This window comes from Sorex araneus, chromosome X (assembly GCF_027595985.1).
Source record: "Sorex araneus isolate mSorAra2 chromosome X, mSorAra2.pri, whole genome shotgun sequence".
Classification (NCBI taxonomy): domain Eukaryota; kingdom Metazoa; phylum Chordata; class Mammalia; order Eulipotyphla; family Soricidae; genus Sorex; species Sorex araneus.
This window is the reverse complement of record NC_073313.1, coordinates 117,106,255-117,122,215: the sequence shown is the minus strand read 5'-3', so window position 1 is coordinate 117,122,215 and position 15,961 is coordinate 117,106,255.

The window sequence follows — 15,961 nt, the reverse complement described above, 5'->3', positions numbered from 1 at the left end:
AGTTTTCTGTCGAAACGTTGAATGTAATCAAAGTAAAGAGAGAGAGAGAGTAAAGTGAAAATCATCTGCCACACAGGCAGAATGGGGGGTGGGATCGGGGGTATACTGGGCTTCTTGGTGGTGGAACATGAGCACTGGTGAAGGGAAAGATGTTTGATCATTGTATGACTGAGACTTAAACCTGAAAGCTTTGTAACTTTTCTCACGGTGATTCAATTTAAAAAGAGAGAGAAAAAATAAAGATCACAAATAGAAAAAATAGGGTGTTGAAATGAACAGAAACTTTCTCAAAGAAGAAATCCGAATGGCCAAAAGGCATAGGAGAAAATGCTCTACATCACTAATCATCATGGATATGCAGATCAAAACAACAATAAGGTATCATCTCACATCACAGAGACTGGAACATCCAAAAAAACAAAAGCAACCAGTGCTAGGTTGGATGTGGGGGAAAAGGAACTCTTCTTCACTGCTGGTGGGAATGCTGACTGGTTCAGCCCTTTTGGAAAACAATGTGGACATTTCTCAAAAAATTTGAAATTGAGCTTTCATTTGACCCAGCAGTACTACTTCTGGGAATATACCCCAGAGATGCAAAAAAGTATGGTAGAAATGACATTTGCACTTGTATGTTCATTTCAGCATTGTTTACAATAGCCAGAATCTGGAAAAACCTGAATGCCCGAGAACAGATGACTAGCTAAAGAAACTTTGGTACATCTACATAATGGAATACTACGCAGCTGTTAGAAAAAATGAAGTCATGAAATTTACATGTAAGTGGATTAACATGGAGAGTATCATGCTAAGTGAAATGAGTCAGAAAGAGAGGGACAGACATAGGAAGATTGCACTCATTTGTGGAATATAAAGTAACAAAATGGTAGACTAACACCCAAAGATAGTAGAGGCAAGGAACAGGAGGATTGCTCCACAGTTTAGAAGCTGGCCTCACATGCTAAGGGAAAAGGCAGTTCAGATAGAGAAGGGACCACCAAGTAAAGGATGCTTGGAGGACCCGCTCGGAATGGGAGATATATACTGAACGTAAACTATAGACCACTTAATGATGGCCACTTAATACCTGCACTGCAGACCACAACACTCTAAAGGAGATAGAGAGCAAAAAGAGAATCTGCCTAACAGAGAGGCTGGGGGGGGGGTTGTGGAAGGGATACTGGGAACATTGGTGGTGGAGAATGGGCTCTGGTGGAGGGATGGGTACTTGATCATTGTATGACTGAAACGTAAGCATGAAAGTTTTGAAGTCTGTAACTGTATTTCATGGTGATTCATTAAAAAATAAAAAGTTTTAAAAATTTTTTAAAGAAATAATAAAGCAACTGGTACTGGCATGGACGTGGGGAAAAAAGGAACCTTGATTCACTGTTGGCAAAATAGTTGACTGGTTCAACTTCTTAGGAAGACAAAATGGACACCTTTCAAAATATTAAGAACTGAGCTTCTATATGACATAGCAATTCCACTTCTTGACATCAACCCAAGGACCCCAAAACACTATTTTGAAGATACATTTGCAGTTCTGTGTTTACTGTAGTACTATTCACTATATCCCAAATCTGGAAACAACCTTGCTCCACGACAAGTGTCCCAGAACAAATGAATGAATAAAGAAAGTACAGTATAAACATAATGTAATACTACTCGGCAATAAAAATTAAATATCAAATCTTGCAGTATGCCACCAAATTTATGGACCTAGAGTGTATCATGCTAAGTGAATCAGTCAGATGGGAAATAATAGAAATAGTGATTTCTCTCATATATGGGATAGAAAGAAACACAGGGAAAAATAAATAAATAAGGTTATCAGAATTGAATAATTAGTCTGCATACCTGAGCTTACCTGGGGAATGTAGTAAGGGGTTGGTTAGAGCTCTCCTTGGGATATTGATGGGGAGAAGCCGACACTCAAGTATATATAGTGTTTTATGATGTATGTTTGAAATTATCATTAACAGTATTTGAAATCATGGTACCTCAATTAAAATGAGCTAAAATGAAATAATTATTAATTAAAAATTATATACTTTCTTATTCCTTGCAATATGAGAACCTGAGAACCGACTGGTACTCTATAACTATGGACAGAACTAATTATTATTCCGTATTTCAATATTTCTTTCTAAACTGGGGATAAGTGAATTTTTGAGTGGGAAAATGTTCACAAAGATCCCCTTGACCAAAGACTTTAATTTGAGAGGTAAATTAAGTAAGACCCAGAAGAATAATCAATTTATCTAAATTTCCAAGACAAGTTAGTCAGAAAAACTATACTAGATATTATGGCATACAGTTATAATTTTCTTTGTGAGAGAACACAAGTCTATGTTTTTTCCTTGTAGCTTTATTATTACCACATGATTGCTGTGATGCCACAGGGAGAGACTAGCTATGGATACTGTTGTTGGCACATAAAGCAGGGCTACCACTTGAGGAAGTGTTTAGTTAGTCAAGATGTACATCCTCTATACTCCAATGAATCCACTCTTAGTAATATACTCTAGAATTCTTACACATGTGCAAGAATATTCAGAGAAGTTTTATTACATAAAACCAATAAAAACTTAAGTCCACCAAAAAAAACAATAGAGGAATATATATATAATTGAATTTGATATTGCAAAGAAAACAAGTCCATTAATGTTTAGTGGAAATAAACAAATCTGGAGGACTGTGTACAGATACTATCTATAGAAAGATCAATTACGAGTAGAGCTAAGAAATATACATATGATAAAGCAATAAGCATCCCAGAGGCCCCGTGTTCTATCAATACTTGGCCCAAACCCAAATATCAATATTGTAGAATTAACTTGTGAGAGACAAGAACAGACCTACATTTTAAAGTCAAAGACTGTATTTTAAATGTTGTATCTATTTGTAAATAGCTATTTTTAAAAAATTTTACACTCAGAGAAGGAACAGTGATTTTTAGTGGCGTAAACTATGAAGTAGGTAGCTTCTGTGTACACTAAACTTCACATCTACAACACTTAATAGTTTTAAATGTCAACTGAGGTCAGTGGAGAAGCAAGATATTTATAGGTTGCCTCCATTATTTATTCTGCTCTATATTCTCCATTCTGTGTGAGATAAAGATTGTTGTGGACATAGTTATAACTAGTCTGGGAGTTTTTTTCTTCTTGTAAAGTTTTATCTGTGGCCATGTCTTACAGTGCTTAGGTGCTCCTCTTGTCTTGATGCTCAGGGTCATGCCCAGGAGTGCTCACAAGAGATGCGGGGATGTGGGCAGTGTGTGGTACTGGGGATCAAGTCCTGACAATCATTCATCCAAAATACGTAGTCCAACTCTTTGAGACATCTCCCTGGTTCTCCTTGTGAACTTTTGACTTCATAAAATTCATATTATATTTTAATTCATTCTCATAAAATGTAGAGCATTTTCAAATAAAAGAGTTCTTTGAATGTCATATGGCCTAAATGGAATTAGATTCCTGAAAAGTAACTTTAGTTTTGAAAGGTGATTTTATTTCACATTAGAAACAAGTACACCAAATTAATCAAATTCAGAGTTATTATTTAATTTATGCCATTTGATTTGTATAATTATTTAACTTTTATTACTATAGTAATCTCTTAGTGAACACTTTTCCTTGCAATTAGGGGATTTTCATTTCAAACATTATATAGAATTCTTCTTTTAATATTTTCAGTAATTTCCAATGCTGGGTCTTGATCATAAAATATATTCAGAGTAGCAGGAGAGGTTTAAGTATAGGCATTGTCTTTTCAACCTTCTAAAAACCTAGACCAAAATCAATGCCACCTACCTAGATTTTTATCCTAATATGAAGGTCCAGACCATACCTCTTTGTGGTAACTCTTTCATAGACTGATTCACAGGTGTTGTGATAATACTTGCTAATTTACATATATATTCCATCAGTTTCTTTGATACCATCCAATATCTGAAAAATACATAGCATAATTATTTTCAAGCGTTTGGGAGGGGATCTTATAAGGCTACTCTAATTTACAAGTCCTACCTCTTCACATTTTCCTTCTCTTCTTCAAATTACCCAGCCAAGTTTTCATTGTTTTGCTTCACATTGTGTATTTTTTGGTATTGTCTCCCTCTTCGTTTTGGGCCTCCCAAGCAGTGCTCAGAGGAACTGGTGACCAATCCAGGCTCTACTTGGATAACTGTACTGGTGCTCAATGCTTAGCTGCACGATGTAGTTATGCTGCAACCCTGTGATGCTTAGAACTTATAGGGTTATATCCAGTGATATTTGGGAAGAGCATGTGGTTTTGGGGATTGAACTGGGGAGTGGTGCATGCAAAGCAGATGCCCTAAGATCTGTACTACCTTCCATGCTCTCAACCAATTTTCCCCCAAGAGATCTGGTTTACCTAGTTCTTTCTTTTTTATGGGGAGTGTGAGGGGCATTGGACCACATCCAGTAGTACTCCTGGCTTTGTGAGAGGTCATTATTGACAGCACTTGGTCCTTATATAGTGCCTGGTAGCACTGTTGCACTGCCATCCCCTTGTTCATCCATTTGCTCTAGTGGGCACCAGTAACATCTCTATTGTGAGACTTGTTGTTACTGTTTTGGGCATATCGAATAGCCACGGGTAGCTTGCCAGGCTCTGCCGTGAGGGCAGGATACTCTCTGTAGCTTGCTGGGCTCTCTGAGAGGGATGGAGGAATTGAACGCTGATCGGCCACGTGCAAGGCAAACGTTCTACCCACCGTGCTCCAGTCTGTAGTGCCTAGTATCAAACCAAAATCAACTGTATGCAAAGCAAGCACCTTAAGCTATATACTATCTGTCTGGCTTCTGACTCACTAATTTCAGTCCTTGAGTGCTCTCCCACATTGCTCACATCTGGAACTGGCTGTCTAACCCAAGTATAAGCACCCAATGTAGCAACATTCATACTCAGTCTGTGCTCTGGCCAAGAACTGACCATTTTCTTTGAGCATTATATATGCCCCTGGCAGATTACAAATGGGCATATGAATGTTAATAGACTCCCTTGCAACATATAATTCCTAAGAGGATTTAATGAACTAAACATATTAACTTTTAATAGCTTAAACACCATTCATATTTATAGTGAACTCCCTGGAGGTAAAAGAAAATTTATGCAGGAATTGGTTGATTGCCTTTGGAAAAATATATTAATGTCAATCTCCTCTTGTTTATGAGCCCAATGTCATAAAGAAGTCAGGCAACCAAGGACACCTCACATAATGACCCGTTTCTTTCCTTTTTTGCTTTTATTTGTGCATTGAAGGGTAATGGAAGAAGTCCTCTCTTAGTGAGTGATCAATTTGATTTTGCAACAAAGTGTTGAGGGGAGCTTTTTCGGGACTTGCTATGGCCTAAGAAATTAAATGCACACAACTAGTGGTTTGAAGAATCTACTGTGAATGTTGTCCTGGTATGATTAGGTGTAGTGGAGGTACAGATAGTGTTTTGTATTACTGTAATGATGAGGTCGATGCAATTGTCTGATTATAGAGATGGTGGAATGTAGTGGTCTAACAGCCTGGACAGTGGACTCAAATGATCTTGCACTTTAGTACTGCCTGTGCCACTTAACCAACTCTGGGAACTAGGACAAATTACTTTCCTTCTGTGAGCCTCAATTTTTATTCTATAACCTGAGGGTTAAAATGGAACCTCTTTCACAGTGTGGTTATGAGGATTTAAACAGATAATATCTGTCAAGTTCTTAGCATATTGCCTGGCCCAGATAAATTTCTTAAGCATTATGAATAGCGTTTTATTATTAGAATGTAAAATTATTACCTATTATCTGTAAGCTTATCATTCTCTTATGGCATTTATTAATTTCTGTCTTGTGTCAGAGGAAGTATTTACAAAAAAGCTAAACTACCAAACTACGCTCCTTGGGAGAAGAATGCTGGTCTGATTCATACCCTCCGAGGCAGAGCCAAATGAGTAAGCAATAAGTCACAGACGATTGGACTAAGCTGGTAGTTATCAAGTGTTTTTGATCAAGGCCCAAAGAAAAATGCATATTTTCCCTTATAACCAAAGATATACATATAACTGAATTTAGAAAGTCTTACAAGAAAACTTCACTATAGGCAATACACTCTACTTTCTTTTCTGTACTGTTCATGCCATTAAAAAGTCTCATTTTGACACACTAACTTCATTTCACAATTTGATAATAGGCTTCAATTATTGTTTTGTTTTTGGGTTTTTGCTCTTGTTATGGGGGACCCCTTCAGGATGGGGTCAGAAGACACCTGGGGAATACCTAGTGGTGCTAGGGGCAGGGGGTGCATACAATACTAGGGTTTAAACACAGACCTGACATATTGAAAGCATGGGATCTACCACGTGAGTTACTCCCCAGCCCCACCAAGTTCTGACTTGACAATTCCTGGCTGCACCATGAAGCTGCTCAAAATCACCACAGGTATAGTCAAGAGAAATCTGACAGAAATACTGGCAAGGGGTAAATGACCACTGCTTTCAGACACTTAGGGATCGAGTCTAAATAGCAGGTACAGGTAGCTCAACTTGGATGTAATAATGCTGTTTGGTAATTAAAATCTTTCAATACAGAGCGGAGTCATTCGAGTCATTCTATTTAAAACCAGAAAGAAAAAAAAAGCAAGGAACAGCTATCACTTCTCTAGAAACGAGATTGGTAGGACAGAAGGTAAAAGGAACATGAGTCTTTCTTCTGTTTCAGGAGCTCTCTTTTTCCTTCCGTACTTCTATTTTCCAGTTCCAAATAGCCTGGAAGTGATTATTTTAAGTCTAAAAAGTAAAATGTCAACACAAACACAGAAACACACTCACACACTGCACCAAACTTTAAAATCTTAACCTGTCTTGTCCCAAAATGGATTCAATAACCATCTCCCTTCCTTCTAGTTTATTGTCTCTTATTTTTTTCACATATTATTTTAATTATAGAATTTTTGCTTCCACAGCTTCCTTTGTTTTCCATCTCACAATCTCCTCTGCATACTTCTGCTTTCAACATTTTCTGCTTTAAGCTTTCCATTTCTTTTGCCTCCATATAGTCTAGAAAGAAATCTGACAATTTAAGTTCACTCATGTTTTCATCTATTCGGTTTATCCACTTGGTGAGCACTTAGAACACAGACACATGCTACATACTTTTGAGGTGGGAGGAAGCAACACATAGAGTTTTCTGAGTGATCTCAAACTTAAAACCATGTAGTGGAAGCAAAATTTAATCCGATAGGAGGCCAGAGTGATACCACAGTGGATAGGGCATTTTGCTTGTATGATCAATTCCTCCATCCCTCTTGGAGAGCCCAGCAAGCTACTGAGAGTATCCCGCCCGCATGGCAGAGCCTGGCAAGCTACCTGTGGCATATTCGATATGCCAAAACAAGTAACAGCAAGTCTCACAATGGAGACATTACAGGTGCCTGCTCGAGCAAATCAATGAACAATGGGATGACAGTGTTACAGTGGCTGACCAGGTTCAATCCCTGGCACTCTGTTTGGTCCCCTGAACCCCACCACAAGTGATCCCTGAGCAGAAAACCAGGAGTAAACCCTGAGTACCACCAATGTGCCCCCCAAACAAAACAAAAAAGTGTAATCCTATGATTTTACAAAGAAATAAGCATATCCACTATCAGCCACTACAATATAGGTAATACAGGAAAGATGTGTGACAATTTAAGAGGTGTTATACATCTTTGATCAGTCAGGAAAGCCTTGTTTGGGTAAGTTGGGTCAGAACAGACAACCGCAGGATGCATAGTCATAGGGAAAAGGAAAAGAAAAATTTGCCCCAGGGTGGAAGGAACAAGTTGTGTATCAAGGCCAGTAAAATAAAAGAGTATGTGGGGGCAGAGCCTGGCAAGCTACCCGTGGCGTATTCGATATGCCAAAAACAGTAACAATAGGTCTCATTCCCCTGACCCTGAAAGAGCCTCCAGTCATTGGGAAATAAGAGTAAGGAGAGGCTGCTAAAATCTCAGGGCTGGGAGGAATAAAGACGTTACCGGTGCCTGCTCGAGTAAATCGACGAACAAAGGGATGACAGTGATACAGTGATACAGTTATGGGGGAATTTCTGTTGTGGCTTACTACCTTGTTCTAGTTATATTAGGATCTTATGATTTTTTTTGCTAAGTGCAACTACAACACATTATAAGTTCTGTGAATGCTGTGTGTTCTTGACTTGTATAGGATATCATTATATTCCTTTGAAAAATGCCAAACTGGCCATAATGCAAAGAATGAATGAGGAAAAGCAAAACTGTGGATGCCAGTACAAAATTAGTCCACTTAAAATTTTCATTTGTTGTGTCTTAAGACCATTTTAAGGACTTTTATATATGCTTTCTTTGGATCTTCACAGCAACTCTAGAAGATTGCTACAGTTTTATCTACACACACTATGAGGAAACTGATGCTCAAATAAGGGGAAAGACTATCCCAAGTTCATCCAGATAAAATGTGGGATTCTATGCCCAAAATCTGTTCAGGGGTCAAGATTAGAGGTATAAGGGACCAGAGTTATAGTATAGCAAGTAGAGCACTTGCCTTGCATATTGCCAACTTGGGTTCTATCCCCCAGCATTCCATATTCCCTGAGCACTACCAGGAGTAATTTCTGAGTGCAGAACCAGGAGTATTCCTGAGTATTTCCAAGTATAGCACCCAAAGGACAATACAAAAAAGATCAAAGGTCATCAGTTGAGTCAGGCTTATGGTGATGGGGAGAAGTGAAACAGTTTTAAAGGGTAGGAAATTCCATTTTCCTATCTGTCATGCAATTTTATTCTGAAAGATAAAATTAATAGTAATTCATGGTACTTTGGATGTATGAGTTAAAATTTTCAGAAAATGTATAAATTTCTTATTTGTACAAGTGAGTGTTTTTAGGGAATATTGGAGGGCAACTCTACTCACCACTATATCGCCAATGCCACCTGTGCTAGGTAACATTGAAAGACAGCTTATAAGCTTATAAACAAAGCTTATAAGAAGTGGCTGGAGTGGCAGTATTAAATCAGGACATAACAGTGTCATAGAAACCTTTGTATATGTCAGGGAAGATGAATCAACAAGAAGTGATTAGAAGTGAGTAGGATTAACTGCTGCACAGTTTCCTGGTCAACTTAATTCTACAGCATTTGCTGTAGTTAAAAAATTTTAAGTATTACCTAATTTGTCACATTCTAACATGGATGTCTCCTTGCCTTTTTGAATAAAATTGCCATCACATACTGCCTATTAGATATATTTGCTGATTTTCTTTTTCCAAAGTCACAGGCTACCTGGCTTCCAAGCTACAGGTTCAACTGTATCGGAATCCCTGGACTAATTCTGAGTTTAGACAACAGTGAGTGAGATGGGAGCCTATGTAGGCATTTAGATTTCCAAGTCATGTAATCATTGTTGCTCTGACCTCGTTTCTCATTGCTGAAAACGAGGCTTCTTCTGAAGGCTCCTGGTAATGCATTCATAGTTCCTAACTATGTTCTTAGTTTCATTTCATTCCTTCATCTATTTGCCATACTATGGTTGTTGTGGTATTATTAGATTTCTGAAGCAGCACTTTTTTTTTCATTATCATAGAAATTTTCCATGGCCTACCAAGTAGTGCACTCTTAACTGAGTTCTTTTTATTTATGTGCATACTAATGTGCTACATTAACTTTCAGACCACCAGAACTTTGTGTAACTAATTATGGTTGACTAGCTCAGTTAATATTAACTGAGAACTTATTATTTGCAAGGTACCACAAGAAATATCAATCCACCCATTCTTGACTCTTGACTATAAGCTAATTTCTCTGCTCCTATTTTCAACACATGTCAGTGGACCTGTATTATCAGCCCCCATAGTTTTCAGCATTCCAAGCAATTTCTGTGACTTCTTTTGCCTGTAATTTCTCCTGGTTTGATTTTTCTTGTTCTTACCTCTCTGGTTCTTTCCTTTGGTAGCAGTACTCTAAACTTTGATCATTCTCATCTCTATGCCCTATACAATATAATCTTTTCTCTAACATCTCCCCACCTACTGCTGGCACTCAAATTTTGGTTGGATGGCATCTTTTCTGGCTTAGCTCATGACATTGGCCTCAGTATTTTCCTATTGTCTTAGATAAAGTACTTCATTTTTTTGCCTTCCAAATGGATTCTTAACTCTTGGGCTTTTGACTGATGTCTAAGTATTGGAGGACCTTGTTTTGTGGAACAGATATAACTTATGAAATACTGATAGGATAAATACTAATTGAACTATAGAACACAGAGCTGCTGTCGAGAGAATTAGTGTGATGCACACCACACACAGACATACAGACACACACACTAGAATTGTATACAGAGCCCAAATTAAGGCTTCAGAAGGACACAATAAACTCCTCATGCAGTCTTGATGAACATCCATCTATTGATATTTGGAGTCAGGCAAATTATTGTCAGTGGTGAAGACTTGGTTACTGAAGGAAAAGGAGAATTTATGTTATGTTTACGTAGTGGAAGTATAGGACACAGACTGAGTCTCAAATGAAGGAACTGGAATATGAATCTTGAATTCAAGACTGGAAACCATTTATTGCAGCACTGTTCACAATAGCCAGAATCTGGAAACAATCTGAATGCTCAAGAACAGACAACTGGTTAAGGAAACTATGGTACATCTACACAATAGAATAATACAATGCAGCTGTTAGCAAATATGTGTCGCGCGCCGCTTCGTCCAGCGAAGAAACACGCAACTCGGAGATCCTTTTGGCTGTGATTTATTCAGGAACTTTCTCATGCGTTAGAGAAAAAATCAGGAACAGGGACGAGGAGGAAGGAGGAAAGGGGGACGCATGAGGGAGAACCGACTAGCTAGGTGACTTCCCCCCTTGTATACCTCTCGCTGCCTGCTTACGCCCACGTGTCTGCAGCTGATAGGTTAGTTACAGCTTATGGGCGTGGCAAGACATCCTGTTTCCTTATTAGGAGTTGTTTTCGAAGCACACAGGTGTTGATTACGAAGAACGCTAGTGGAGGCTCTCCACAGTTCCCCCTTTTTGTTTTAGAACAAGTCTGTGTAGCGACCTCGGCCCCCTTGGCCTTACCCGTCATTGGGAGCCCTCTCGCTTGTAGGTCCCTGTCTTAGGTTGGTCCAAGGGTCAGGTGGGGTATAGTGCACCCTTTCAAACTCCTCAACTATAGGAGGTCCCCTGCAGTTAAGGGCTCTCAGCTGCATAATACCTTTGCTAAGTCCAGCTAGACCTGATTGTTCTAAGCGAGATTATTGTTTCAAAGTTGCAAGCCAAAGTTTGGGGGATTGCTGTGCCTCCAGGGCAGGGATACCTGTAAATATCACGCCTTTGTAAATAGTTGTTTTTGCTGCATTTTGTATAGACACTAGGCAAAAAACCAAAGCAGCGAGAAGCAATAAGGATAGTACTACTCTCACCCCCACCCACTCTTTGATAAAATAGAGGGGACTTCTACTCTGGTCTTATTATTAAGGTGGGTAAGGAAGGGATAAAAGCAGGCCATGGTGTAGCAATGGCCCAAAAAACTGCTTCTTCAGCTCGTATCATCACAGGAACCAAGCTGAACAGGAGCACCAGTTTCCACCTCTTGGTCTACTGGAGGTGCGGTCTTCCATGTCAGACGTTCAGGAATCCACACTGGTTCTGCCCTGTCCTGTGGAAAAACACAAACAGAACCCCTGGCCCAGGTTAACAAGGGGTCCGGGCCGTGCCATTCACCAGAAAGGATATTCTTCCATTAAACATATCCTTGGCACACAGGGATCTTTGAAGAATGCCTGTCTGCAGAGGAGGCGCCCTTATCATCAATGATCAAAAAATTTAGAGTAAAAAGTGCAATAGAGATTCTTTCTCGAGGGGGCCGTCCCAGGCCAACTCCCCCTTTTTGTTTTATTAGGCATGCTTTAAGGGTGGAATGGGCACGCTCAACGATGCCCTGTCCTTGTGGGTTATACGGGAGGCCATGAGATAAAGAGACTCCCATCTGGGCACAAAATGCGGTGAATTTACCAGAGGTGTATGCCGGACCGTTATCTGTTTTCAGTTGGGCTGGGATGCCCCAGGCTACCCATGCTTCAAGGCAATGAGAGATAACATTTGTGGACCGCTCTCCAGAAAGGGGAGTGGCATGAATGATACCGGAGCACGTGTCCACAGATACATGGAGATATTTGAGCCTGCCAAATTCCGAGAAATGTGTAACATCCATTTGCCAAATGCGTAAAGGCACAAGACCACGAGGGTTTATGCCCATGGAGGGGGCAGGAAGAAAAGGGACACAGTGTGGACAATGTAAAACAATTGCCCGAGCTTCGGCTCGAGGGATTTGAAATCTATGTTGAAGGGTCCGAGAAGAAACATGGAAACGGTCATGAAAATTTTTTGCTAATTGTAAAGGAGACTGAATAACAAAACAAGATGGTCTAGTGAGTGCATCAACACAAGCATTGCCTTCTGCTAAGGGACCCGGAAGGCCTGTGTGAGAGCGGATATGTGTGACAAAAAATGGTTTTTCACGGGCCCAAAGAATTTGCTGTAGAGCAGATAACAAGGAGGCTATCAAGCTGGAGGCCTTTATGGGTCCTGCTACCTCGAGTGAGCAAAGAGCATTTACAACATATCGTGAATCAGAGATCAAATTGAAAGCAAAGGGGCAATGTTCAAACACTGTCAAGACAATGCGGAGTTCCACAACTTGAGGAGACGTAGTTGGAAATTGCATACGAATAGGATCTTGACCCTCTATCATATAAGCCCCCCAGCCTGTACTTGAACCATCAGTATAAATGTTTGGAACATCCCAAAGGGGTACATAAGAGGTGACTTTGGGGAAAATTACCGGATGGGTTTTAAAGAAGGTCATTAGTGGATGTTTGGGATAATGATTATCAATAACATTGGGAAAAGAAAATCGGAGAATCACCCAATCATCATGTAAGTTACACAAAGAAACTATTTGAGTGGAATTATAGGGGGTAATAAGAGTATCTGGAAGTTTTCCAAAGTATTGCAAGCAGTCCTGAATACCAATCATAGCCAAACGGGCTACAGCTGCAGGGTATAATTCCACGTCTTTTGCCGGAGAGACCCTAGGATGAATCCACAGAAGGGGTCCCTCCTGCCATAGGACTGCAGTAGGTTGCCCATATGTTGGAAGCACACAAAGTAAAATGGGAAACTCAGGCTGCACGCGTGTATTGCCAGCAGCAGTAAGAGCTTGCTCAATTTTGCAAATTCCATTAAGAAGGTGCGCCAGTCTAAGTATTGTCTGGGCGTCAACACCGCTCTAGCCACCTGTTGCCAATCATTTGGGGTCATACAATATCTGAATAAGTCTTCTACTTGAGTTAAGGTAAATGCCGTGTTGGCTCCATACATCTTTACTGATTCTGCCAAGGACTTAATTATTTTAAAATCTAGGGGCCCGTGATATCGCTGTTGATTGTTATCTTCAAAAACAGGATAAGTTAACTATAGCTCTCGCCTAACTTCTGCCCAGAGCCCGGGTTTTGCAAAAGAAAGTCCGCCTCCCGCTTTGTTAAGATAAGGGGGCGGATCATCCTCAGAGCCCTTTAGCGGTAAGTATCGGTCACTATCATGTGTCGCAGCTTCCTCTTCAATAGGGGAGTCAGAATCCCCATTAGCCCGTCCCTGCTGAATTTGACGTAAAGAGACGGACGGGTCACAGATGGTTCTCAGGGCCTTCCTCTCTTTTTTGGGGCGCGTCCCTCCATCAACGGAGTTCCCCCAGAGGCCTCGCTTTCCACGTCTGAACCCTCCTCTAGCTCAGAGGCTACAATGCCATGACGGCTGCCTCTGTCCAACAGTTCCTTCTTTGTCTCTTCTAACGCTACTTGTTCCGGTTGTACGGCCTTACCGCACTTCTGATCCTCCAACCAACTTCTGACTAACTTACTAAACACGAAAGGGAGGCGCAGCTCCTCGATACAGCCACAGAAAGCAAAAACGAAAAAACAAAGGGAAAGACAAACAAACATCCAACCCACAAAAACATACATATCCATGGATATTATAGTCCTGACTCACCACAGGAACTTCATCGTCACGACTTCTCGTGAACCTTAGTCCTGACTTACCACAGGAACCTCATCGTCACGATTTCTCGTGAACCTTAGTCCTGAATAAATCGCAGCAAGTTCTGAATCCACCGGGGGGGGGGGTACTGGAGGTCGGGTTCCCCGTACGGGCCACCAGCTGTCGCGCGCCGCTTCGTCCAGCGAAGAAACATGCAACTCGGAGATCCTTTTGGCTGCGATTTATTCAGGAACTTTCTCATGCGTTAGAGAAGAAATCAGGAACAGGGACGAGGAGGAAGGAGGAAAGGGGGACGCATGAGGGAGAACCGACTAGCTAGGTGACTTTCCCCCTTATATACCTCTCGCTGCCTGCTTACGCCCACGTGTCTGCAGCTGATAGGTTAGTTACAGCTTATGGGCGTGGCAAGACATCCTGTTTCCTTATTAGGAGTTGTTTTCGAAGCACACAGGTGTTGATTACGAAGAACGCTACAAAGCATGGTCCCGTGGAGGCTCTCCACAAATATGAAGTCATGAAATTTGCTTATAAGTGGATGGACATGGAAAGTATCATGCTAAGTGATATGAGTCCTAAAGAGGGGATGGACATAGAATGATTGCACTCATTTGTGGAATATAAATAACATAATATCAGACTAACACTCAAGAACATTTAGAGACAAGGGCCAGGAGGATTGCTCTATGGTTTGTAAGCTTGCCTCATGTGCCAGAGGTGAAGGCAGTTAGGATAGAGAAGGGACCACTAGGTCAATGATGGTGGGAGGGGTCACTCGGACAGGAGATATGTGCTGAAAGTAGACAAATGACCAAACATGATGGGCTCTCAGTATTTGTATTTCAAACCATTATGCCGAAAATTAGAGAGAGAGTAGAAGGAAGGTGCTAGCCATGAAGACAGAGGTGGGTTGGGGGTGGCAGGATGGATAATTGGGACATTGGTGGTGGAAAATGTGTACTGGTGGAGGGATGGGTGTTCAATCATTGCATGGCTAAAACTCAATCATGAAAGCTTTGCAACTGTATCTCAAGGTGGTTCAGTAAAAAATAATAATAATAAAAGACTGGAAACCACTTTTCTAGACTAAGAAAACACAGTGGAGATTCTAAGGATAACTAGGTATAAATATGTTTAAGTTTGTTTTCTTCTGGTCTACCAGTTTGACAACAGCAAGACTTCACTCAATTACCAATGCCCTAGGTCTCCAGAAAATATTTTACTCTTCTTTGGTCTATTGTATAGTCTTGCTGGATTGCTATCCTATAGGACCTATAGGATAGAGCTGCAAGTTAAAAAGAAATCTTAGTTTGAGAAGCCCTGTATAGCTTTTAGCTAGCAATCTTAGTTTCAGAAACCCTATAGAGCTTTCAACTATAAAAACACTATTTTTTGTGCCCATTGACTGATGACTAAATAATGTAGCAGTGCTTTTTAACTTAATAGAATAATGCTCACCAGTTAAAAGATGTATTCATGGCCTTTGGGACAAAATGACTGGACTTGAGATGATTATACTTAGTGAAACTGGTAAGGAAGTGAAAGACAGTGAGATCATGGAATCACACTTATGTGGAATATGAATATGAAAAGTGAACAAACTGGTAAGAAGCACCATCACTAACTCATGGACTCAGTAAAATATAGGGTGAGTTGCCAGAGAGAAAGGATGTGTGGGTAGAGGGGTCTTTGGGATGGTGGGATGGCATTGGAATTCAGTGGTAGGTGTGGTGAGTCATACACATAGAGATATAAAGTTATCTCCCTAAAACTCTATAACATTATAAAATAATGATAAATCAATAAAAAGGGACATAAATTATATTTTACATGACTTACTAGGAATGCTTCTATCATTCAAGAAATATTTCTTGAGTA